The sequence below is a fragment of the Clinocottus analis genome, unplaced genomic scaffold (assembly GCF_023055335.1).
Source record: "Clinocottus analis isolate CAN_PGR_092001 unplaced genomic scaffold, fCliAna1.0.p SCAF_11, whole genome shotgun sequence".
Taxonomy (NCBI): Eukaryota; Metazoa; Chordata; class Actinopteri; order Perciformes; family Cottidae; genus Clinocottus; species Clinocottus analis.
The window spans coordinates 8866557-8890998 of NW_027175832.1; positions in this window are offsets into that span (position 1 = coordinate 8866557).

Sequence of the window (24442 nt, forward strand, 5' to 3'; positions counted from 1 at the left end):
CCAGGCGGCTGCCATCGTCACCGCCAACAAGCTGCCCAAACTGTCACACACACACGCGCGCGCGCGGGCGCGGGGAGCTGTCAGCCACCGGTCACAATGCATTTACTTAGTGACAGAATTCTAATTAGTGGTCTGGCTGGTGTCACCTGACTTGGAGGGAAAGAGAGAGAGAGAGAGAGAGAGAGAGAGAGAGAGAGAGAGAGAGAGAGAGAGAGAGAGTGGGAGAGAGAGAGAGAGAGAGAGAGATTTGTATGGTGAAAGGGAGGGAGGCATTGTGGGAAGAAGAAAAAAAGTGGACGAGTGAGATGGAAGGGTGAGGAGAGGTATAGGGAGAGAAGGAGTGGCGGGTGGAGAATGGAGTTTGTTCCTCTGACAGAAAGAGAGAGAGGAGAGAGAGAGAGGAAGACGAAGTGACGGAGAGGAGAAAGAAAAAGGTGATGATGTAAAACTGCGGTTTAAAAGAAAAGCAGAAGAAGAAAGTCAGATAAGAGCTTCAGTATTGCTCCCCAGATGCATTTACATAAATTGTAGCAAATTACCTCCCACGAGTGACTAAAGCGATCCCAGTAGCTCCCAACTGCCCGCTTGGCTAATTGCCACGTGGAATGAGGGTGCTAGAGTTTAACCCCGCATGGCCCCGTGACGTGACTGCGCCCTCACTGTGACACGCCATCACAGGCAAACGGGGGACGGGAGGAAGCCGTGGGGCGGGGGAGGCTGTATTACTACCAGTTGGGAGCTAAGATGATCGTGATTTACTCTGACTGGCTTTGGCTGGTTTACATGAACCTCGGCTTGTCTCTGATGCCGTAGATATTCCATTCCATTCCATTATTCAAACCGCTTATCCTCATTATGGTTGCGGGGCGCTGGAGCCGATCCCAGCTGTCAATGGGAGAAGGCAGGGTACACCCTGGACAAGTCGCCAGTCCATCACAAGGCAGACATAGAGACAGACAACCATTCACGCTCACATTCACTCCTACGGGCAATTTAGAGTCCAATTGACCTATCCTGCATGTCTTTGGACTGTGGGAGGAAGCCGGAGAACCCGGAAAGAACCCGATGTGGAAAGTTCTCCTCTTTGAGAGGAGAGTAAAGATCCAGAAGTAATGCTGATTTAAAGTGCTCTGCATAGTGGATCAGACAGGTCAGGAGCTTTGCGCATGCGCGATTAACTTTCAATCTGGATGCGGAGCCTGCTGGTGTGAGCGCTTTGTGGGGCGAAGGTGCTTGTTGCTGCTGGACTGCTGCTTTTACTGCTGCGAGCTGCTCTTTACAGCAACGCTGCTTGTTGAGAACAGAAGCTACATGACGATACGTGCTTTCACGTCAGTCGGCGAAGCTACGGAAGCGCGCCCGCCTTCAAAGTAAAATCCGTGCCGCTGTAATGTGTTTTCATGGCGTTTATCTTATTTTTTTATTTTTTATGTTTGATTGACCTCATCAAACATGGACTGGGAGAGATGTAAGACGCTCAGGTTTGAACTACGCCGTCTGGAGGGATTTAAAGCGATAAGCCCCTCCCAATGCAAAAAACAAACAAAAAAACACGCAGTTAACGCATGATCATGAGTTAACGCCGTTAAAGGATTGCAAGATTAAGGCAAAATTAACACGTTAATCTGCCCAGCCCTAAATATAAAATACATGTAGATGCAGGCTAATCTGAATTTATGGTGCACACAGCGAAAGAGAAAGTAGTGACAAGAGAAAGTAGCGACAAGACAAACTATCGACAAGAGAAAATAGCGACAAGAGAAAATAGCAACAAGAGAAACTAGCAACAAGAGAAACTAGCAACAAGAGAAACTAGCAACAAGAGAAACTAGCAACAAGAGAAACTAGCAACAAGAGAAACTAGCGACAAGAGACACTAGCGACTAGAGAAACTAGCAACAAGAGAAACTAGCAACAAGAGAAACTAGCAACAAGAGAAACTAGCGACTGGAGACACTAGCGACAATCATTTCATTTGAAAATATGTTCTGATTAAACACAAGCAACACAATGTGCAGTAGCTCAGAATGGGACTTCAGTATCCTGCTCCTCCTGAATCGACCCTTTTGTGACCTGCGCTGACCTCTGCATCTCTTCCCCTCCACCCCGAATCCAGTTCACCACTCCATCTCCCCACTCGACTGTCACTCTGCCTCTTCACTCGCTCTCCATGCTTCGGCTGTGCCGCCTACCTCGCAATGGTTTTGTTCCCACTAGAGCTTCAAAACAGCCACGTCGTGGACCACTTAAATATTCATCAGATTTGAAGTCCTTAATTGTAATTGTCCGGTGTTGAAAGGTTCTCACCTTAACTGCAGTCTTTATTTCAGTGCTCATATGAACTGGAGATCTTCTTCACAAGAATAAATAACAAAGCATTCACTTGGCATTATTTGTCTTAAAACTCTAGTCCAAAATAAATTGGATTGAGAACTGTTTTTGGCAGGTAGTGGGAATGGAGCCAGTTTAAAAAGCCGGAGCACAGGGGACACAAGAGGCTTTTAATCCCCTTGAAGAGTTCATCCAGGCCCTATTACCGAGCCTCTACAGTAAGGTTGTGGGGTTAGCTCTGACCCTGGAGGTCTAGGAGAGAATAGAGGGCTCTGGGACTCAGTGAGCCCAGGATTGAGAGCTCTTCGTGGGGTCAGGCAGCCAAGAGGTTCCCTCTCTGCCATGCTCCCCACTCTGGTACTATTAACTAGCGGTGTAAAGAGGCACTTTGTTTCCCTGCTCTGCATTTGTCTCTCTCTCTCTCTGCTGGCCTGCTGGCTAGTGCAGTCTATCCCTGGATGGTTGGGAGAGAGGGGTCCTTGGGACTCGTCACATCCAGGATAAAGAGCTCTTAAAGGGGCAAGGAGGTAGTGGAGTGCTCCCCTCTGTCTTAATCAACTTCCAGACCCTTTGCACCTTCAGTGTTCCTCAGCTGCCCTTTTGTCAAGGACCGATATACAGATCTACAGATCCCAGTTTCCAATCCTACAGGCCATTGTGTTATCGTCTTTGTTTCAGTATTATGTCTTTGTTGTGCATTCTATTCCAGTGAATTTCTGCATTAGGTAACATCCAAATGAACTGTGGCTCATTTTGCTAGGGGATCATCCTGGAGTCATGTGGATGGCCCTGAAGGAGGGACCCCACTGTGAAGAATGCTGTACTCTGGATGCTGGACATACTTGACTCAAATATTTGGTAGCGGCATTGTATATATTTTACGATGGAGGGAGAGAAGACAGGAAATCTTGCAGCTTTGAATGTGCACCCACTGTCAGCTGAAAACTGAAAACAACTTGTGATGAACAATACAGGTTTCATGGCCCAACTATTTCTCGATGGTCTGCTTAACTGATGGTTTACTCCAAGCGCCATAAATACAGTTAAATGGAAATATATGGAGTATTTTTTTTTATTGAATTCTGTCTCTTCCATACAGCTTTTCACATTCAAAGATTGAATAATTTAACTCTCGCTATGCACAATGCCTCAATCAGAACTGTGCTGATATGAGGGTTGGGGTTAGGAGACGTGTTGAAGGGTGCCTCGCTGGTGGTAACGGGGAATCCTACCAGCTTCTAGTCACAAGTATACTGTGTGGTTTCTCTGCTTGTTTCTTTTGTCTATCAGTTGATTCCTTTTTGCATTTCATCTTCTGTCATCAAGTGCATAATGGTGCTTCTATAAATGTAGAAGATGTCGAAGCTTCCAGGTGTAACCGGAGGGACCTTTTCAATCTATTGTAACTGTCATCAATTCATCATTTCAAACTGAATGTAATTATGAGTGTGTGAACCCAAACAAACGGCGATACTTTTCCAATACAACATCTGCATAACCATAAAGGGCATGGGGGAAAGATTTATGCTAATTGGTTAACATTTCTATCAAGGCCTTGTCAATATCATGATCAGGGAAATGTGTTTCAGAGTGCTTCTGTGAAAAATGTCTGCACTTTTTTTTTTAGATGTGTGTGTTTGTGGCCATTGTGGGTGTAAAGTTCTTGACTATAGTAGATCTATGAGGTCCAGGATCAGAATACCACCCTGACCACCCTGTATTAGTTTAAATTTAATGTAACCTTAATGGAACGTTATGTCAGAAAGGATATCACATGTTGTCAAACCAAATAAGTAATAATCTTATGATTTGCAAGTATTATCTGTTGCTAGTAAAGCAATTTAAAGCAATGCACAGAGAGGGGAAGGATGATTTAGGATAAAGCACAACTCCTGTCTTGTCTCACCTCATCATCACCACCTCTCCACCACCTCCTCTAGCTCTCAAGACGTTCCCCTCATTCGACGCAGCAATCAGCTGTTGGCCTCTCGCCTTTTCACATCAACAGACGTGCCCTCACATACGTTTATCCCGTGTGTATGTGAGTGTGCGCCTGTGTAGGTATGAGGGTGATTGCCATTACGTGTCTCGTAGAGGACAAGGGTCAGCCAAGTTAGCCCCCATCTCCACACGCACTACTACTAAAGGTGATCCATATTGTTGTCATTGCGTGGAGGAGGTGAGGGGAACAGGAGGAGGAAAAGAGCAAAGGTGAAATAACGGTCTGAGCTTATTCTACATGTTTTAAGAGAGCCAAATCTTCCTCTTGAGATGCGACAAAGAGCCTTCTGTGATGGAGTCCGGACTCCTCTAGAGTCTAGACCCATTTTTCAAAACCTTTTCAGCTCGAGACCCTTTGAATTGAACCACATCTCCTCGCGACCCTTTTGTCACAGGTGATGTACGAGTTGCAAGCGCCTGAAAGAGTGATTGCAGCGTGACTCTCGGCATCACGAGGTCGCTCGGTCGGAAATCTGTCCCCTCGGAGTGAATTATAATTACTTTTGCTGATCCCATAACCTTCCCCTAAAAATGTCATCAGGTCAAAAATGTCACTTTGTCAATACTTTGGCCAAAACACATGCAAAACTAATTACAACGCAAATATGAGCCCAGCAGCACCCGAAACTAAGCTGGTGATTATGGGAAAAACTACATCTGCTAACAGCATGCTAGTGTTGATTCTGTAAGTGTGTTGGCATGCTAGCATTGAGCTAAAGTACAGCCCGAGGATATACATTGTATGTGGTCATTTGATGTCCAGATACTTGAGTGCATGAGATTTCTGAGATGGTGAAAGTTGCAACCGACAACAATTTCAAATGTTTTCCTTCGGCTGATATGATGCGGCCAGCGAGCTTTGTGCGCATGCTCACTGCCACAGGAAATAGCCCACTGCTCTTATTAAAACACTGCCTCTCTGAAAGTACCGATACGAGTAAAAAGGGGTTGTAGAACTTTGTGATACCTTTCTAGTGTCGCTATCTCGTGCAACACTACAGAGGGGTCACACATCAGAAAAGACCCGGGCAGAAGAAGTCATCATTACTTTGTAACTCCTGAGCGGCCTCTGTTGCCTTCGCTTTCACTGTGCACTGACACAGCAGCACGACATTATGAGAGTTGTGACAGGCCTCTGTCAGGCCACAACATACTGATGCACCATTACACACAAACACACACACACACAGACACACACACACACAAACAGACACACACACACACACACACACACACACACACACACACACAAACAGACACACACACACACACACACGTCATTTCTGTGCTGCTTTTGACCGCTTCACAATCGCAGGAGCCGCTGGCAATGCTTTCTCAAAGTTCCTTTGGACGGCTGGAAGGATAGTGTTTGTGCATGTACACATGCGTGTGCGTGTATGTGTGCATTCACACATGCACACACACAAAGAGAGTGAATGACTGGTTGTAGCCGCGACACTTTCCACATTCTCTCTTTCCTCCGCCGTCAAAGTGTGGAACATTGGCAGGTTTTGGTAAAAATGTAACCAGAGCGATTATAATACACATGTATGTGGACCCGTGGTACTTAAACATAATAAATCATTACCATCACTGTGGCCCTTAAGCTATTGAATTGGTTCTTTTCTCCACTTCCGTTCTTCACCGCTCTTTGCTCCCTTTGCTCATCATGCTTCCCTTTGCTCTTTCATCCCTTCTTATTCCTCCTTTTTTCACTATTATCTACCTTCCACTCTTTTTTTCTTCCTCTCTCTACCTCAACACGCTCCATCATCCCATTTTACCCTCCCTTCCTCCCCTTCATCTCCGGGCTTAGAGCAGTCATGGCGCTTAAGGGAAAACACTCAGGTAGGCAAAGCAAATGTCAGAGCAAATGGTTGCTCCCCCGGGAGGGAGACAAGAGAAATCCTTCTTTTCTTTTTTTTTTTGACTTCCCTCTTTGTCATTTTATTATTTAAAATTCTACTTTATTCCACCAGCTCACACTGTCAGAAAGAGTCCCAAACAAAAGGTACCACTGCACAGTGTAGTGCAGTATTACTGTACAACACATTTGCCTACAAGCAAAAAATACCATTCGTTCATTTTCATGTGTTTCATAATTTATGGTCTTGTGTTTCTCCCAGCATGCATCACACTGTGGAATGGTGTCAACACATGATATAATATCGAAGTCAAAACTTTCCAGGACAATTTTAAGAATCAGTGAAAACACAGACGTGCATCCACAGGACATCTTAGAAAAATGTGCTTTGTCAGCAAGGTTTTCAATGTTGACTTTGTTGTTGGCTTTTGAATCTATTTTTAAAAAATGATGCAAACGCATATATATATCACAAGATGTCATATTGTTCATTATACTTGTATTTTTTCTGATCCCTATGGTATATATGTAGGTAAGTAAATGTTGGCTGGTGAGTCACCACTTTTGATCTGCAGGGAAATTAGGTGCTAGTATTCATGATCCTCAGAGGATACATCATTGTGTATCGCAACCGGCACACAGTGGCATTTCTGGTTTTGAGTGAAAAGTCTCAACACCTATTGGATGGTTTGCTATGAAATGTGGCACAGACCTTCACGGTCTCCTGAGGACAAACTCTTGGACAGTTGCGTAGTTGAGCAGTAAAACCTGTCTCCACTTTAGCTGCAACTTGCAGAGCGTATTTCTACCGTTGTGCTGTTTTGGCCTGCGTTACTACCAACAGGACTTCCTGGATCATATTTCACTGTCCCACCTCCTTTCCTTTAGCAAAGATCAAAATGTTCACTCACCCGGTAAAATATTCCCACATCTGCGAGACGTACGGCATAATTTGGTTGAGACGTTTGTGGTTTTCCAGACAATAAATCCGATCGACTTTAATGATTCCCTCGAGTCCCTCGAGCAGCTTAAAATTTGTGTTTATTTCGAACTAAAAATAAAACTTGGCTTGTCAAGTGGAAATCCCACCGCTCCACCTACCCATCAATCTTGGATAAGAGATATCTTTTACTTTGTGAACATGGGAAAAAAAACAAGGTGTTGAAACCGTTTTTGGCTGATGCAGATAAACTGAGCTTTGACCGACAAACCCTTTCATATATTTGTCCACTGAAATGATTCACTTTGTGTATTATTGTTGCATACTCCTCATGTGTGTCCATACACTGTGATGTTTACTTCTACGGCTGCCGTAGAACAGCACAATTGATCTCACGGGGGAGTTTATTTTAGTTTTTGCCTGTTTTTTTCTTTTCTTCATACAAATATATCAAGTCTCATCTCTAAGCCTCATACAAGTGTTTCTTTTCCTTTTTTGATCTTCTGTTTCATTAGTACTTAAAGCCTAATTTGAAATACTGCTGTTTTATGTTATTTGGAAAAAAAAATGCAATGTTATATCTTGCAACGCCGGTGTCTTTACGATGACTTGTGCAGCTGTGGCATACCGTTACATCATTACACTTCATTTAACTTCATTTAACTACTACTGCGCTACCTTCCTTATCCAAGGTGTAGTCCAGGTTTGTGACGAAAGATGTTGACACTTTTTTCCAACCATTAAGGATGCCTTAAGGCTACCTCACCAAACACATAATACGACAGAGGAAGGAGTTCGTTTTGGGAAATTTCTGATCGTGGGAATGACGCTGACATATTTGAATATGCGACAGTCGCACTTCGTGACAAGCGCCAAGCGCGCCGACCCACAGCAGCGAGTGTCACGTGTCCTGATCCGACTGCCTGGGTCTGTTTCCGCGATGCGCAGACGACGACACAGAAACTTCTAGTTACGACAACGCTGCAACGTTTGATGTGATCTCTCTCTCTCTCTCTCTCTCTCTCTCTCTGATTGCTCCCAGAGGGGTCCGTACTTGCTGTTCTCACTCGTGAGGCAACATCATTAATGGTGTTTGTGCAACTGCCAGATATCATAATATCACCATAACTCCAAGAAGAAGAAGAAGAAGAAGAAGAAGAAGAAGAAGGGGCGAGGGAGATAGAGCGGTGCAGGGGGGCATAGTAGCGGCGGACCTCGGTGAATCACACTTGCGGCTCTCCACTCTCCCCGGCTCTATTCATCTGGGGGTGATGGAGGACGGCGCGCTTCCTATGAATTATAGAAATGAGCCTATAATAAAGCGATAAATATATTTCTCAAGGAGAGCCGCCGAGGCATTAGCCAAGACATTAGCATATAGGCTGTGTCCCCTCTCTGTCTAACGCGGTGGTTAGCTAACCAAGTGTGTGTTTGTGTGCACGGCTCTGAAGGCCCACGCTGTGAGACCAGGAGGCTCGGAGTGTATGAAGTGGGGATTTTCAGAAGTGTGTGATTTAAATGAAGAAGAACGCAATGATGAGCATGTACGCACGATTGCGCCGACATTTGTAAGTGTGTTAGTGTCTGCATTTGGATTAATGTATGCGTGTTATGCCTGGTACGAATATGTGTGTGTTGTATGTCTATTACGCTTTTTGCCAAGAGTGAATGCAATAGACACAACACAAATGCATATGTGGCTCCATTTGTGCGTTCGTGGGTAAATACATGCACACATGCGAGGCAGGGAAACGTCGCCACTATAAATAAGCCCCTCCCCCCTCTTCATGGAAACTGGATGCCATTTAAATATGGAATGAAGTCGTGTCCCTTCAACATATTTATCCCCGGTAACAATGCAAATAGCATATTTGCACTTGGTTAACAATATAAACCACTGGGAGAGAAAAAAACTCCAGTAAATAAAATGGCCTCATTAGCATACAGGATGTGGTGAATATGGTATGAATAACACTTAGCTCCTGCGTCGGGTGTCATCATTTACAGCGCAATGCAATGACTGCCGAACACCTTCATTATGTGGTGTTATCACGCGTGAGTGTGTGGGAAGACATAGTGCACGGGCCGTGATTATTGTGCTTGTGTGTGTCCGTAATGCGCCGTTTCGCCCTTAAATAATTCCGCTGCTTAGTGAAAGAGAGGCAATAAGGAATCGCAATGTTTCTCGGGGAAATATGTGACTTTGAGTTATCTCCTCCTGCACGAGTCATAACGATGAATCATGGTGTTTCCTATATTATATTCCCTCCGATTTTTGGGCTTTCCGGAGAAGAAGAAAAAACATGTTTTATTTATTATATTTAACTTATAAAGCTGCACTAATCAATATTTCATGTTATCACAAATGAGTATGTGTAACGTGAGAGGGCCTGACTCTTCTGCTCTCGCTGCTCTCATCAACCATTTCCAGCTGAAATGGCTCTGATGAACCCACACACAGAACGCTACCCGCCCATCAGAAAGATAAAGTTAGCGACTGATCACAGTGGAGCATTTAGCAGCTCCAGAGCCTCAGATTTCCCTCAGGGGATGGCGGCTATTGGACTTTCATTCATCAGGTGAACCGACACGACTCCAAATACATGCAAATGTCTGCTGGATGTGTAAATAAGTAACTACATTCCCGATGAAGACGACATTTCATTTGCCCCAAAATAAACATTAATAACGCGTCTGATTCATTAAAAACAATATTCTATTGTCACGCTGCCGCCGTCTCTTGACAAAGTGCTCGTACAGAGCAGTCGTACCGCCGCAATGAGCCAATTGCAGGCACAACACTGTTGGGTCTGTCTGAAAGACTCACACACTTTCGATGATTGTGTTATTTTCTAGCTGCAGCCTGTTCTCGGGTCTCTAATCCACATCGTGCAAATCAATGTATTTATTGTAATTGACGACGTCTGAAGTGTGGACGAGAGAGAGAGAGAGAGAGAGAGAGAGAGAGAGAGAGAGAGAGAGAGAGAGAGGTCAATGAAACAATCTGGAGCTCCTGGTGAGTATTGAAGTCAGTCAACAATTTGACCAATAACAACAAAAAAAAACACATGATTGTTCAACTACTGTCTGTAAAGTGACGATAGGGATGTTCAAAGTGACTTATTTACATCACGTTGGAACTTAGAGAAGTTCAAACTGCTGTGTAGAACCATTTAAAATCAATATTTTAAAAGCAGCTGAAATCAATTTGCACCGTTTGTCCGTACCGGTGGCCCAGTTAGGAATGCGCCTCATTCTGTAAGAGTAATATTTTAAGAAACACCAGTGTGGACTGTTGTCGAAGACAAGTTTTGGTTGGCGTCACCATTAGTTTGTTTTTTAGCACGTTGTATTATGTTCCACCTTCTCTTCACACGTCTCTCACTCAGCCTCTCTGTCCTCCTCAGTCCAAATCAAAATGTTAAAAAAAAAAATCAACGGATACAATAATTTACAACATTCACAACACATTTTTATCTCACGAAATACACATTGCTTTAAAATAGAGTTTATCGTGTAAAAGAAACAGTTTAGTCTCCCGCAAACACCTCTACTCATGAGGCAGTCAAGCAGCGATCTGACTGGAAGTGAGTCAGGAGACACTGATGATCAGAGCAGAGAAGAGGACGGGCGTCTCTCCACAGCCACAGCTGAGACAGACGGCATATTGTCAACACAAACCTAAATGTAAATGTATACACTGATTAAATGATAACCGGCTGGTACTTCTGCTAGGCAAGCGGTTAAATAAATAAAAAGTCCAGTGGTGAAAGTCTGCGCTGTCAAGTCTGCTGCTATTCAAGATCCAGATTTTAAATGAACGCGAACGCTTTGCATGCATTTAATTCCCCTGGATTTGGTGCAAATAAAACACACAAACTCTTCAACACGTGAATAAAAAACAATTTCAAAAGCTTTTCGGAGGACCAAACTTTTTGCTGACACGCTTTTTCATCGGAAAGCAGTGACGGATGGACACGTGTCTTCACAAAACCTTAATGATGTCATTTTCTGCGATATACATACAGGAAAAAGCCATTTTCCTTCCTAGGAGGTTAATTAAAAAAGTCCCAATCTTTCTGTGCAGACATCAATCAAAACTCCTCTTAACAGTGGGGAGGAAGGGAAGTCTCTCCATCGCCTCTTTCTTCCCCGTTTGCCAGACTGCCTTATTAGCTCTGCAGCTTCTGCCCTCACTAGATGAAGACCCGGCCATTTATGTTGGTCCGTACATGCCTGTGTGTGTGTGTGTGTGTGTGTGTGTGTGTGTGTGTGTGTGTGTGTGAGAGTGTGTGTGGGGAAAACCACTTCACCTCCCTGAGCATCAACTGAGCATCTCTCCCTAGTTTGTGTCTAATGAGCGATGAGCGCAGCACGGCCACTAATGACGCATCTTTGTGTTCGCATGTTGCTGTATACATTAAATGTGTGTGTGTGTGTGTGTGTGTGTGTGACCGAGGCGCTAGTTAGCAGTGTGGGTGTGTCCTGTAGTAGCTGGTTTTGATTCGATGCGTTCCTGATGTAAGGCACAAGAGGTCACAGGGTCAGGCCAATTACTTCCTTGTTGAGAGATGTCTGCTCTTTGATTCGCCGATTGCAAAGGTTGCCGGGGTTCTGAGGGTTCTGCTCGGGGTGTGGGGGGTCCGCTGAGCCCCGATTAAGGAGGTGTTAATTGGAGCATGTTGTTCGGACCGTGTGTGTGTGAGTGTGGCTGCAGGTTGTGTGTGCACGGTAAGTGCTCATTTAACACGCATCATTTTCTTGTTTTGCACATTTCTGTGCCTGAGATAAGCTCTGTTGCTGCCGTGGGGCTGCTGGACATGTGCAGTGTGTTCTATTTACGTGTGGCACCAACCTTTTGTCTGCAAAGTCCAAACGGAGAGCCCTCGTTCTCCTTCTCACCGAGACACAGAGGAGCATTGGCTAAAGCGATCATCAGGGAACAAAGAACACAGAACACAGAAGCAGACGGATGTCCTGTGTCCGGTGTGAGGGGGAGGTCTCCATGTTGTCATTCACTCTCAATCGCTTCCTCTGTGTGGTTTATATGGCCACATGCGTAGCCAGACGGCTACACTTTACATGACACAATAAGAACAGTAGACATTTAACATTGGACTTTAACCAACTTTTAAAATTGTTACTTTTTAGTTAAGTTTCATGGGGAAAACTCGCCTACAATTTGTCAACAATGAACAATGAATGTGAACATATTAAGTGCACATTAGCAGAAAATTGAAGTTTGATTAAAATAGGAAATGAAGTACCAACATTGTACCATTTAGATTTTCACTACAAGGCTACATTACGGCCCAGAGTATCGCCTGAATTCACTCCGCAGAGTCTGTGGCGAGTTCACGTGTCTGTCCCAACAGCTGGATAGTTGAACGTCTGTAATCTAAAACAAACTAAAGTCAGTTGAACAAGTGAAGTGAAAACATGGCTGTCTGTCGCCCCCGAGAAACAAACAGGCTGAACAACATGCTAACGTGCTAACGGTTGAGTGTGTTTGTTGCGTTAGCCGTGCGGCACCAGAAGCACGTGCAGTTCTCCGCGATGTTTCCTGGAGGTGACGTAACGTTGCCCCGGTGCGTCCGTCTCATGTGGAGATGTTATGTATCCTGTCATCAACCGGTCACATGGTGACTTATGAGGCCACTGAGCGCTGTGTGGTCGGAATAACACACCGATGAATTCGCTTGCCTAGCATTTGCTCCAGGTGTTCTTCACCACCGTTTTAAACCAACTTTCTTTTTAAATAAGTGCTGAGCAATTAATCTAATTTTTGCTGATGTTAAGAAGTGACTTTATATTATTTTGGAAAAGTAACTGATAGGTGAGAATAAAAGTGCTGACGCTCCAGGAACGGAGCTCCAAGGTGTCTCTACTAATTTGAGTCAGAAATCATACATTATTGTGAAAACACCATTCCACCTCACAATGAATCAATTCATATTGGTTTTCCTATCATTAGTATTTACTGTGTTTTACATCATCACTCCTGGTTACATCTGTGAGCACTGTGTATGCTGTATGTGTATGTGTACCGTTCTTCAGTGAGACTATCATCAGGAACGCAAACAAAATTTGCCATGAAATGAGTTTTGGTGTGCGTTTGGGTGAGTGTGTGTTTGTGTTTGTGTGTGTGTGTGTGTCATCCACAGAGCACAATTTGCCGTGTGTGATGAGGTATTGAACTGGACAGCTTCTCACTGGGCTCGTTTCACTTGTCATAAAACACACTCCTTTATTGGCCTGGCCATTCACACACACTCACGCGCACCTACACACAAAGACACACACACACTCACAACAAGATCCCCCCCCCCCCTTCCCCCTCCCTAATCCACTTCTAACAGAACAATCTCCTGGGTTTTGACCGTGTGTGTGTGTGGGGGAGATGTCCAGGATCAATGGCGTGTTGTTGTCAGGAAAGCGTGTATTTAAAGTACAGGGCAGTCCAGGGAGCAAGAAGACGAAGAGGGGATGGGAGGAGGAGGTGGAGAGGGAAGGATGACATATTTAACGCTTAATGTTTGCTCCACTTGCAGTTAAGTAATGATTCCCATATCCACCAAACCCCGAGAGAGGAAAGTTGTTCATGTTCAAAGATCACGACCGAAGTGTCTGAGGAAGAAAAAACACATGCAGGATTCATTTTACTCTATCGGTTTGCTTTCAGCATTTCTTTCAGAATATATACGGCACAGCGCTTTCATGTCCTTCACATAACGTATGGGCGGCCTCCATGAGCCATGGCTTTCTTCAGTACAGTATATTGAAGCAGTGAGACGGTGTTCAGACTGCAGCGACTCTTTACCGGGGGACTTTTCAACTTTTTCGGACAGACTCAAATTATGTCTGCCTTCTGTTCTTCCCCCAAACTGACTCAGCACAAAGAAGGAACCACGGGGCAACAGAAGGAACAAACATGCACATTGGACAAGTTGCTTGGTGGAAGAATCTAGTCGCCATCGCGAGGCAAAATGTTGTTATTGCGAACAGCGACAAAAAAGAGCAAAAGAAAAGAAAGAAGATGGGGTGAAATCATATATGTATAGAAGAAGAAGAAGAAGAAGAAGAAGAAGAAGAAGAAGAAGAAGAAGAAGAATCCTCTGTTTGCCGCGGAGACACAGAAGCGACACTGACGAGGGTCCCCTAATAACTGGCGACAGCAGACAGCGTTAGTTCTGGATATATTGCAACTATCTGTCACGTCAGGTATTTTAACTGCTTCAGGGGTTTTACCGTTTTAAATGCATTGCAATTCAATCTCTCTGACGTGTTTTCTTTTTTTAAAAGACAAGATGTGTTTGCTGTAGTTACGCTGAATTCTTTGTGACTTCATCCATATATATGTTACCTATATTAATATACGCACCTTTATACATACAAATAGGCGTATATTTAAATAAACACAAACATATATATGCATATGTGTGTGGAAAGAAGAGTGAGTTTTGTCGTCATTTACTTAAAGAAAACAGAACTTTACACGTTTTTTTTTCCATAAAAGTGTGGGTGTACAAGTACCATTGATTTACAGTATTGACTTAAAGTCATGGTCCTTACTGCATGCAGCTCATCTGTTCATCATGAAGCAGGAAACAAAGCAGCACACACGTGCTGTGTGTTGTGAAAGCTGAGATGAGACATGGTTGCTTCATACACACTCTGTGACCAACAGCAGGTCTGAGACAGCGACACCCACTCACGAATTACACACACACACACACACACACACACACACGCGCACACACATGCACGTGCAGACATCTACGTGGACACTTGTGCCTGTAAACAGACTTTTTTAGACTTCACACACTCACAAAAAATATATATAAACATACCAGCAGGCATACGGTGATACTCCTACACACACACACACACACACACACACACACACACACACACACACACACACAAACACACACACACGTAAAAACATATCTTCACACTCTGCACTATAGCATGGCATATAAATGGCATGTGTGCAGACAAAGAAATTTCAAACACACTCATACATACATCCCTGACTTTCTTCTCCAAGGTAGGTCTACCCCCCCTCACCGCTGAGACGGGGCCATTCATCCATCCTCCCTCCCTCCTCCCTGCCTTCTTCCCTCCCTCCCTCTGCGCCTACCGCTTTATTTATTTATTCACCGGCTCACAGCCGGTTTGTTTTTTAAGCAAGACAAATTGAAAGGAATAAAAGTCCAGGCTTGTACAGGCTGCTGCTCCTATCGCCTTTGTGTCAAAAGCCAGCACACTGGGTTATGAATCACGGTGCATGCAAGTGTGTGTGTGTGTGTGTGTGTGCATGTGTGTGCGCGCAGGTAGTTGGTCCTGTGATTTTTCCAGACCTCACAGCGGCTGCTCTTCAGAGGGGTTGGTTAGTCTCTCGCTGCTCTACAACAAACTGAGCTCAACTGAACCGGGTCACTGCAGCGCTCCCATTGAGAGCGGGGCCTCTACGCCATCGGGACAAAGGGACAATGATGTCACGCCAAATGCCATTCTCAAATTCGACACGCCAAAGGTTTCCTTTCAATTCTTTCAGTTACTTCATAAATATGTGTCGGTCACTTTTGTTGAAATTGAACTACTCTTCGCTTCGGCCTAAATTATATCCACCAATCAGCACTTATTTAATAAGAACATAAGTTTAAAGCTGGTGCACATGGTGCACATTGGTGGAGAACACCAGGAGCCAATGACAGGAGTCGAGTTTTCATTTAAACATGCTGAATGAATGAATCAGGACGCACAATGCCAACGCAGGAGGAAGTGATGTCACTGAGGCAACGTGACATCACTCCCAGTGAACTTCACAGTTATCTTTCCAGACATTGGAACTCACCACAGACACTTGCCTCGTTCATGAACAACCGGCGGTGTTTTGCAGCAGAATGAATAACACTAGCACTACTATTAGGCATTAAAACAACACAACATTGAAGATGGTTCCCCTGGATCGTACGGCCCTGCAGGTCCTGGTGAAGCAGTCGAGAGGATGGATGATACTCCTCATTAGCAACACCTCTCCTTTTCTATCAGTTGACGTCCCCCCTTTGTGCTATAAAGCATTCTCTAGTAGTGATTTGCAGAGAAATAACTAACAAACAGAAACACAGAATTAATATTTGTTTCACCCTGATGGTTGTTGTCATCATGTATTAAAATAAGCATTGCACAAGCAGGAGCTTTAAAATGTTTAACAAAATTCCCGCACCATTGAGTGTTTCATATTTGTTTAATCCACTAGAAATGCTGCTGTGGCCCCAAAACACACACACACACACACGCACACACACACGCAGCATCTTAACCACAACCTTTATATATTCGTCTACCTGACAACTGCAAAGACATCGGAGCCTAAAACAAGCTATTTTCTTCAAGAGGTCAGTTTGGGAAAATGAAACACAACGGCGAGCATCGAGTGAGTGTGTGTGTGTGTGTGTGTGTGTGTGCGTGTGTGTGTGTGTGTGTGTGTGCGTGGCTGCTGAGACTGCTGTTAGATGCGCTGTCACACGCCACCTTCATATCTCGCGGTGTGTGTTTCTGCGTGACTGACGGATTGGAAACATAAACACTGTGCGTGTTTGTGTGTGTGTGTGTGTGTGCGTGTGTGTTCGAGGAGGTGTATCGGTGTGTTTTCTGTGAGTGAGTGACAGAGTGGAAACAGAATCAGAGGCCTGGCAGTGAAAGACGAGGCGAGTAGAAGCATCTGGAAGACAGAGAGGTGCCCCATCAATCACTGCAATGCCAGCGCTTTCTCTCTCTCTCTCTCACACACACACACACACACACACACACACACACACACACATTGACCCGTACTGTACTGTAGATACTACATACACACAAACATAGCATTGCCACAACAAATAATTAGGTCTAATTAGATTTCATTCAGAAAGAGACGCTCAGTTGAGCTGAAGAGCGTTTGGGTTATTGTTTCCATCACTGTGCTACTTCATCACAAGTTCCTCAAAAGCACCGTTTGGCTGAACATGAGCACAGACGAGAGGTGACAGGAATAGGAGCCCTGGAGCGGGACCCCGACGCAAGACCCCAAAACTCCCAGAGAACGCTCAGTCCATCTGGTCATCCATCACGGCCAGGTGGATGAGAGGCGGAGTCTCCACCTTGACCGGACGAGCGCATCCTTCTGCTCGGTCTGCTGGTCCTATCCCCACCCCATGCCTGAGTCACGATTTGCATGGAGAGAGGAGAGAGAGAGAGAGAGAGAGAGAGAGGATAGAGAGAGAGAGAGAGAGAGAGAGAGAGAGAGAGAGAGAGAGAGAGAGAGAGAGAGAGAGAGAGAGAGAGAGAGAGAGAGAAAACATTTAAAAAGTGCAGGAAAGGTGGAGGAAGAGGAGTGTGAGTTAGAGCGCAGAGAGGGAGGAGGAGAAGCCCCGGAGTGTAACTCAATATGGGAGAAAGTGTCACGTTGACAAATGTAACGCAGCGTGATCTATTAGTTATACCGAAGACTATGTTAAACAGCTGCCCTCGTGGTGCTCTGGTGTTGGCTCACACACACACATACACACACACACACACACACACACACACACACACACACACACACACACACACACACACACACACAGTCGGTCAAGTGGCCATCTCTATCATTGGTTGCCTTTGGAGAGAGAGAGAGAGAGAGAAAGAGTTAGACAGCCACAAAAAAAGGGAAACTAATTTAGTCCTGTGGGCTCTCTCTCTCTCTCTCTCTCTCTCTCTCTCTCTCTCTCTCTCCTCTCTCTCTCTCTCTCTCTCTCTCTCTCTCTCTCTCTCTCTCTCTCTCTCTCTCTCTCTCTTCTCTCTCTTTCCCCCTCGGTGCTGGAAGAAACAAATATTTGTCCTCATTACTAATTAAACAGCAGCGAGACAGAAAATGCACGTAGGGAAATTGACGACGTTGTGCACATGCCTCATCCACGTCCGCAAACAAACGCACACCAGGCTCTGCATCCTTAAAAAAAGAATAGCGAAGAAAGTGAGTATGTATGGATCTCTGAATACCAGTTTGTGTGCGCGTGTGTGTGTGTGTGTGTGTGCGTGTGTTGTGATTTACGAGCGGCGCTGCTCGGTTGCTGTTGGTAGCATCCACCTGTAAGCCATTCATAAAGCGAGCAGCTTGAATAATGAATGGCTGGTGTCTGGGGCCGGGCCGGGCCCTGGTGGCTGTTTTAAATGAATAGGAATTAGTGGGCTAGAATGAGGCGCCGAGCACCTTCTGTGTATCTGTGTGTTGTGTGTGTGTGTGTGAGAGAGAGAGAGAGAGAGAGAGAGAGCGAGAGAGAGAGGAGAGAGAGAGAGAGAGAGAGGAGAGAGAGAGAGAGAGAGAGAGGAGAGAGAGAGAGAGATTGTTGTTTATAGGCACAAGGGACGGCCATTTATCAGGCAGCCGCCATGTTGGCAGGAGCAGGAGTGTGTGCGGATTTGGACTACGGGGCATTTAACAGAGGAATTCCAGTTCCGTCTCGGTCTTGTTTTCAAAGTTTTGGGGCCCAGTTACTCCCAACGATTATTAAAATCTGGGAACGTCGGCTCCTTAATAAAAATGCCATCAATTGCTGTCCATAGCTCGAATGTACATTTTGATTCCCATTTTCAGACGGCGGGTTCGAAATCCCGTTTGGCTCCGTTTTGTCCCACAGGAAACAAAATGGTCCAAAGTACCACGCACCGCTTGGACTAATTAGTGCTGACAGAAGGAGACTTCTCCACCTGCAGCAGCAACCGCCTGCAGCAGCAACCAGCTGACCCGGATCCGGCTTCACGGCACCCTGCGGCCCGCGGTCAGAGCTCCAGGGAGAGGCGGAGAGCTCTGAGATTCTCCTCGCCGCTCCTCCGTTTACCCCGCTGGGAGCCAACACCACGCTGCTGGAGATCCAGGCCGCATCCAAGGACCGGGGACCGAGAGTGTCAGACTGAACAGATTTCAGCTGCAGTGACACGAGGGGTTTGTCTTCAGGGACACTGAGACACGACAGCTGTGAAATGGAAGCAGGGAGTATGTATATATGTTTATGTAGATGTTGGTCAATCTGGACATCATGTTTATGATGAGTACATTAGACAGTCAAGTATATCTATCTCTTTCTGACTGCGCGATGAAGACCCCCGATACCTGAGTCGTACCAAACCCTTCAAATGTGTGTTTCTGTGTGTGTGTGTGAGTGTGTGTGTGTGTGTGTGTGTGTGTGTTTGTGTGTGTGAGGACAGATACTGGCGGCGGAGTGTTTGTGTTCGTGTCACATGACTCTTTTGTACTGGCAACAAGCAGCGTTATCAATTAGCGTTTCACTTCAGAGCGAGTTGGCTGCGCGCAGAAGCGGTTCTGCCGCTGAGGGTGTAAGTAGTGTCATGAATCAGGGCGGCCATTAATGACTCTACTTCTCCAATGAGTGACGGCTAATGAGTAATTCATTACTTATTCATGCCGCTCTTCATGTCCGGCAACACGCTTTGTGAGGATTTGCCAGAGTTATGGACGTTCCTTCCTGCATTCACTGTCTTTAGCCACTCACAGCAAACACACACACACACACACACACACACACACACACACACACACACACATGCAGATAGACAGCGTATTGGCCTACAGGGACAACTCTCGGAGCCACTAATGTGACATTCGCTCCTCGCCTCTGTGCATTGTTCTGGGGTGTAACTATGGGAGAGTGTTATGCTCGGCCATTTGTGTCTCCAAATTGGCTCGTTTGTTGCCCCGCACCCCCCCACACCCGTCCTCCGCCCCCTCTCGTCCTGCCATTGGGCTCCCGCCGCGCTTTGGCTCCCGAATGGAGGCCGCACTTGAGCGAGGCAAGTGGAGCGGAGTTGAGGGTCTGAAATAACGATAATGCTGCGATATAGTTTAGTGCTTTGTGTCAAAGGGGCGAAGCTCACGTCGTCCTAATATGATGGAATATAAACATGGAAAAAGGAAATGTCGGACATTCTCAGTGTTATGTAGAGCTGTGCTCTCTGTGTGGGAATCTAACCTCAACCACGTTGAAGGGGCGGGCCCATCCTGTATGACGAGCACAAAACATCCCTGACGGCCTATTACGTGAGGTCTGTGGGTGATATTGATATGAATAATTCTATTTACATAACTTAAAAAAATAAGAAGTGGGAATCATTTTTTAAAAAGCTAAATATATTATAAATAAATTATAGAAAAAAATACAGCCTCCCTTGTTTTATTTCAATCTGTGAGCAGTTATATTTTTTTAAACTTTTTATTAAGGTCTTTTTTGTGTGTGGGTGTGTCCAAGCCAGCATGTGTGAGCAGGTGTATGTTTGTTGTGTGTGTGTGTGTGTGTGTGTGTGTGTGTGTGTGTGTGTGTGTGTGTGTGTGTACGTGTGTATGATCCCCTTTAACAACGACCATCTGCTGCGAATCAGCGTTCTTCTGTGGGCAAATGTCTGTTTGTAACATTGGCCCAGTGTAGCAAACAGTCCAACAGCTAGCAGACACTGACCTTTTCTTATGTCCGGAGGCACACACACACACACACACACACACACACACACACACACACACACACACACTCAAATCCATCCATCCCAGAGTAATACAAACACACACACGCGCAGTGTGTACGGTCTGTTGCTTCCCAGGCTTTCTGACAGCTGTCAGTCAGTCACTCGTGCGGTAAACACACACACACACACACACACACGCACGCAAGCGCGCAGAGTTCGGGGCAGTGTGGAGGTTTAGTGGTCCGTGTGATCAGATTGGTGGACAGACAACGTACGGCCCATGTTAGGACAATAACAACCCTTTAGGACATGATCTCTGAATACCAGTTTGTGTGTGTGTGTGTGTCTGTGTGGTGTGTGTGTGTGTGTGTGTGTGTGTGTGTGTGTGTGTGTGTGTGTGTGTGTGTCACCCCACTGGCTCTGCTGATGTGAATAGAATACCAGTTTGACAACTGCCACCCTGAGATGATTGACACATCTGGGGTCAAACAGGACAGGACAGGCTACACACACACACACACACACACACACACACACACACACAAACACACACATAAGTATTCAAATATTCACTCTGGCCAGGATGCCAGCTTTCTGAAGCACTTTTCCATGACGAGTCTTTGGCATGATCCAGCTGTCAAATCTCGGCCGGTGGGAGCAAACCGACGATGACGCGAGTCAAATATCGGCGGTTTCATTTTTGCTTTGGTCTTTGCAACTCACGGAAAGGCCGAGGCCGGTCGCATTGACTATTTCTGGACTTTCTCACTAATAACATTGTTCAAGCCACAGGCTGCAACAGATGCACGGCAGCAGTCGGGTGTTCCCGAGCAGCAGCAGCAGCTGGCATGTTGACACCACGGCGGCGCCCAATCTGTGCCGCACACTTGCAGCCAGCTGGCCTCTTAAGCGGCCCGCGAAGGCCGAGTGACTACCTGGTCGATGCGATCGCTTCTAAACAGTCTGTGCCGATGTTAATGCGGACACATAATCATCACATCAGAACCTATTTACACATCCAATATTTACTATCTAGTGCTTCTGCCGCTAAATGATCCACTATGTGCCAGCTCGTCGCTAATTTAATCCACTTGCTGCCGGGCTGCTGGTTTGCGGTGGGTTTATCAGAGCTTCTTTTGCTGTCAACAAGCTTCCTGCTGCAGCTGGAGACGGTGCTGATGAGAGCGGGAGGGCCGGATCCAAACAGAAGAGCTGCTGGCTGTAAAATGAAAAACGTGAATTTTAAAGAGGCAAAGATGCATTAAAGCTCAGAGGAACTGCAGATTTGGATGATAATTGTCTGTGTATTCCGTATTCTGATGCACAATTATTTTACATTACATTTGGTCATTTAATTCTCCGTTAAAGGAAAACATGTTGTCAATACTCACCGTGATCATCGATAAATCAAATGGAATCAAATACTCACTCATTTTATTCAGAAATAAAAATGAGGGTTGTGTTTTCTGTACACACATCATCCCTTTATGCCCGCTCATGAGCCAGCGATATCCTCTAAAGATGTTCAGATAGCCCATAATAGTCTGTCACCTCTCTCTAATGAGGCCTCTTATTAAAGAACGTCATTATCGTCTTCCGTCTCATCCTGGAAATAACATTTCAAGTGTGTTGCATTATATCAGTGATAAACATCTGACCAGATGTATAACAGTACTATGATGTGATTAGTTTTAGATAGAAAAAAAACAAAAAAAGTATTCCTATTATTATGATTTTTAAAAAAAACTGTTGAGAGCAAAAATAAAGACATTTTGCATAAAATCCGAAGTTGCCATAACTTATGTCAAGACCAAAATGACCAGTCGATACACATCCAACTCTTCTCTCGTTCTACCTGTCCAACAGCCCCAGTGAGCCTGAATGCTGTGACTTTCACAAGCAGGTGAACATCATTCCCCAACATGCAGAGAACCCGCTCTTGTTTAATGGCCCATCGCCTCAACACTATGACGCCATACTGGGTTAAATCACACTGTTTATGACCCAATTCCTAACACTAATACAGAGAGGCACATAAGCTCAACCAGCACGCCTGACTGGGTCTGAGGTTGTCTGAGGTTGTCTCCCATCATGACCCACCGGTACGTAACAGACACATTTGCTCGCTGCAGAAGATCTCCACCGAGTCGCGTGTGACGTCATCTGAGGTCCTAAAACCGGCACAAACTGAGTTTTGTAGCAAGTGGACATCTGAATGGTAGAATTGTGGGCAGGAAACACTACAAGGAGAGCTGCAATGCTTTTCAAAGCCCAAAGGAGCTGCAGATTAATGGGATGTACAAACTACAAACTGTCTTTCAATTCTGAGTTTTGAGTCCGATTTTCATTCTCAGAAATATTAATGACAGAAACGCTTCAGAACTTTTCCCCCATCGTCCAAAAACAATATTTTTAACCATCCCAAAGTCAGTGCAAATCTCATTTATTTGTTATTGTCATCTATCGTAGTTATTTGCATACAACATATTAGGAAATAAATTATTGCAATTTTAATCTAAATACATTCTAAAAAATCGTTCTATTAGAATGATACATTACAAGCTGCTTGCAGTTAGTGTTACGAGGTCGTCATTCACTCTGTTTCATTCTGTGAAAACATCTTAAACAAATGGATTTATTCAAGTTTCTCACCAAAAACTACATTTTATTTAGAAGATTACATTTGAACACATCATGGTAGCTATCTAATTCACCTTCGCTCAACACTGTGTGTGTATGTGTGTGTGTGTGTGTGTGTGTGTGTGTGTGTGTGTGTCTTTGCGATGTGTTTAATAAATTAAATTATTTAAAAAAATTATACCACCTTTAAATGAGTTAAACCACTCAATTTTGTAAAAAAAAAAAAAAACGCAACAAAAGTGAATCTGATTATTTGATTTACTTTGTTTCAGGTATTCTGTAAGAAAACATACTATTATGATATCTGGAAGAGGATTGATCGACTGAATGGAGGAAGAGCACGTGGAGGATATGAGGATGGAGGAACCGCATTGACAGAAAGAAAGAGAGACAAGGTGAAAGGAAGACAGAGGTTGTCATAAGAAACAGAACAAGAGACAGAGAGAGAGGAGAGAGAGAGAGAGAGAGAGAGAGAGAGAGAGAAAGAGAGAGAGAGAGAGAGAGAGAGAGAGAGAGAGAGAGAGAGAGAGAGAGAGAGAGAGAGAGAGAGAGAGAGAGAGAGAGAGAGAGAGAGAGAGAGAGAGATGCCTTTGGGGCAGTACTTTCACCTCCACTGACATTTAACTAAAAACCAATCTCCATGTCTGCCATCTACAGCCCCTCACCTCGGGGCTAGAGGGTTGGAGAGGGCTCTGTGTGTGTGTGTGTGTGTGTGTGTGTGTGTGTGTGTGTGTGTGTGTGTGTGTGTGTGTGTGTGTGTGTGTAAGCGCGGCAATTTGCGAGCATGGATTTCGGGGGATGGAGCGCACGTTTGTGTGTGTTGAGTGTGAATAGAGAGAGAGAGAAGAGCTCAAGAATGTCCATTGTCCCCTGGGTGAGGTCAAGGTCTCTGTCCCCACTCAACATCATCACCTCCTCCATCTACACACACACACACACACACGCACACACACACACGCACACACGCACACACACACAGAGCCAATAATCATGCCATTGAATCAAATATATAATCAGAGAGGAAATGTCCCCTCGTCACCACCATGCCATAATCCTGCAGGAATTGGAATTGGAAAACTTATACAAGGGTTAGCCGGTGCAGCGGGATGGTGCCCCAGGGCCTCGGCAAAGCAGGGGCAGGAGAGGGGAGGGGGGGG